The following is a 3,052-nucleotide window of genomic DNA, read 5'->3' on the forward strand; positions in this document are numbered from 1 at the left end:
ATAGGAGATTTGAGGTGTATCTAAAGGAATTAGAAAACTTGGAAATGATGCATCTCCTTCGACATTTAGTAGTGTCTACATCTTATTTCAAGTCTCAAAACGCCCACTTGTCAATATAATGCTAATTCGGATCAGAATATGTCTTTTAGTGGAAAGAGTCCCAGTTTTTCTGATTTTCTTAGGAGATTTGAGGGTGTATCTAAAGGGAATTAGAGAACTTGGAAATGAAGCATCTCCTTCCACATTTAGTAGTGTTCTACCTTTTTATTTCAAGTCTCAGAACTCTCACTTGTCATTATAATGTCAATTGGGGATCAGAATATGACTTTTACTAGAAAGAGTCCCTGTTTTCTGATTTTCATAGGAGAATTGAGGTGTATCTAAAGGATTTAGAAAACATGGAAATGATGCATCTCCTTCCACATTTAGCAGTTTCTACCTCTTATTTCAAGTCTCAAAACTCCCACTTGTCAATATAATACCAATTGGGATCAGAATATGACTTTTACTAGAAAGAGTCCCACTTATTTCAAGTCTCAAAACTCCCACTTGTCAATATAATGCCAATTCGGATCAGAATATGTCTTTTACTGGAAACCTTCCACTGTTTTCTGATTTTCATAGGAGATTTGAGGTGTATCTAAAGGAATTAGAGAACTTGGAAATGAAGCATCTCCTTCCACATTTAGTAGTTTCTACCTCTTATTTCAAGTCTCAAAACTCTCACTTGTCAATATAATGTCAATTGGGATCAGAATATGACTTTTACTAGAAAGAGTCCCTGTTTTCTGATTTTCATAGGAGAATTAAGGTGTATCTAAAGGAATTAGAAAACATGGAAATGATGCATCTCCTTCCACATTTAGCAGTGTCTACCTCTTATTTCAAGTCTCAAAACTCCCACTTGTCAATATAATAACAATTGGGATCAGAATATGACTTTTACTAGAAAGAATCCCAGTTTTCTGATTTTCATAGGAGATTTGAGGTGTATCTAAAGGAATTAGAAAACTTGGAAATGATGCATCTCCTTCGACATTTAGTAGTGTCTACATCTTATTTCAAGTCTCAAAACGCCCACTTGTCAATATAATGCCAATTGGGATCAGAATATGACTTTTACTAGAAAGAGTCCCTGTTTTCTGATTTTCATAGGAGATTTGAGGTGTATCTAAAGGAATTAGAGAACTTGGAAATGAAGCATCTCCTTCCACATTTTGTAGTTTCTACCTCTTATTTCAAGTCTCAAAACTCCCACTTGTCAATATAATGCCAATTCGATCAGAATATGTCTTTTAGTGGAAAAAGTCCTAGTTTTCTGATTTTCATAGGAGATTTGAGGTGTATCTAAAGGAATTAGAGAACTTGAAAATGAAGCATCTCCTTCCACATTTAGTAATTTCTACCTCTTATTTCAAGTCTCAAAACTCTCACTTGTCAATATAATGTCAATTGGGATCAGAATATGACTTTTACTAGAAAGAGTCCCTGTTTTCTGATTTTCATAGGAGAATTGAGGTGTATCTAAAGGATTTAGAAAACATGGAAATGATGCATCTCCTTCCACATTTAGCAGTTTCTACCTCTTATTTCAAGTCTCAAAACTCCCACTTGTCAATATAATGCCAATTGGGATCAGAATATGACTTTTACTAGAAAGAGTCCCACTTATTTCAAGTCTCAAAACTCCCACTTGTCAATATAATGCCAATTCGGATCAGAATATGTCTTTTACTGGAAACCTTCCACTGTTTTCTGATTTTCATAGGAGATTTGAGGTGTATCTAAAGGAATTAGAGAACTTGGAAATGAAGCATATCCTTCCACATTTAGTAGTTTCTACCTCTTATTTCAAGTCTCAAAACTCTCACTTGTCAATATAATGCCAATTGGGATCAGAATATGACTTTTACTGAAAGAGTCCCTGTTTTCTGATTTTCATAGGAGAGTTAAGGTGTATCTAAAGGAATTAGAAAACATGGAAATGATGCATCTCCTTCCACATTTAGCAGTGTCTACCTCTTATTTCAAGTCTCAAAACTCCCACTTGTCAATATAATAACAATTGGGATCACAATATGACTTTTACTAGAAAGAATCCCAGTTTTCTGATTTTCATAGGAGATTGAGGTGTATCTAAAGGAATTAGAAAACTTGGAAATGATGCATCTCCTTCGACATTTAGTAGTGTCTACATCTTATTTCAAGTCTCAAAACGCCCACTTGTCAATATAATGTCAACTGGGATCAGAATATGACTTTTACTAGAAAGAGTCCCTGTTTTCTGATTTTCATAGGAGATTTGAGGTGTATCTAAAGGAATTAGAAAACTTGGAAATGATGCATCTCCTTCGACATTTAGTAGTGTCTACATCTTATTTCAAGTCTCAAATCGCCCACTTGTCAATATAATGTCAATTGAGATCAGAATATGAATTTTACTAGAAAGAGTCCCACTTATTTCAAGTCTCAAAACTCCCACTTGTCAATATAATGCCAATTCGGATCAGAATATGTCTTTTACTGGAAACCTTCCACTGTTTTCTGATTTTCATAGGAGATTTGAGGTGTATCTAAAGGAATTAGAGAACTTGAAAATGAAGCATCTCCTTCCACATTTAGTAATTTCTACCTCTTATTTCAAGTCTCAAAACTCTCACTTGTCAATATAATGTCAATTGGGATCAGAATATGACTTTTACTAGAAAGAGTCCCTGTTTTCTGATTTTCATAGGAGAATTGAGGTGTATCTAAAGGATTTAGAAAACATCGAAATGATGCATCTCCTTCCACATTTAGCAGTTTCTACCTCTTATTTCAAGTCTCAAAACTCCCACTTGTCAATATAATGCCAATTGGGATCAGAATATGACTTTTACTAGAAAGAGTCCCACTTATTTCAAGTCTCAAAACTCCCACTTGTCAATATAATGCCAATTCGGATCAGAATATGTCTTTTACTGGAAACCTTCCACTGTTTTCTGATTTTCATAGGAGATTTGAGGTGTATCTAAAGGAATTAGAGAACTTGGAAATGATGCATATCCTTGGA

Source organism: Eutrema salsugineum, unplaced genomic scaffold, assembly GCF_000478725.1.
Source record: "Eutrema salsugineum unplaced genomic scaffold, Eutsalg1_0 scaffold_25, whole genome shotgun sequence".
Classification (NCBI taxonomy): Eukaryota; Viridiplantae; Streptophyta; class Magnoliopsida; order Brassicales; family Brassicaceae; genus Eutrema; species Eutrema salsugineum.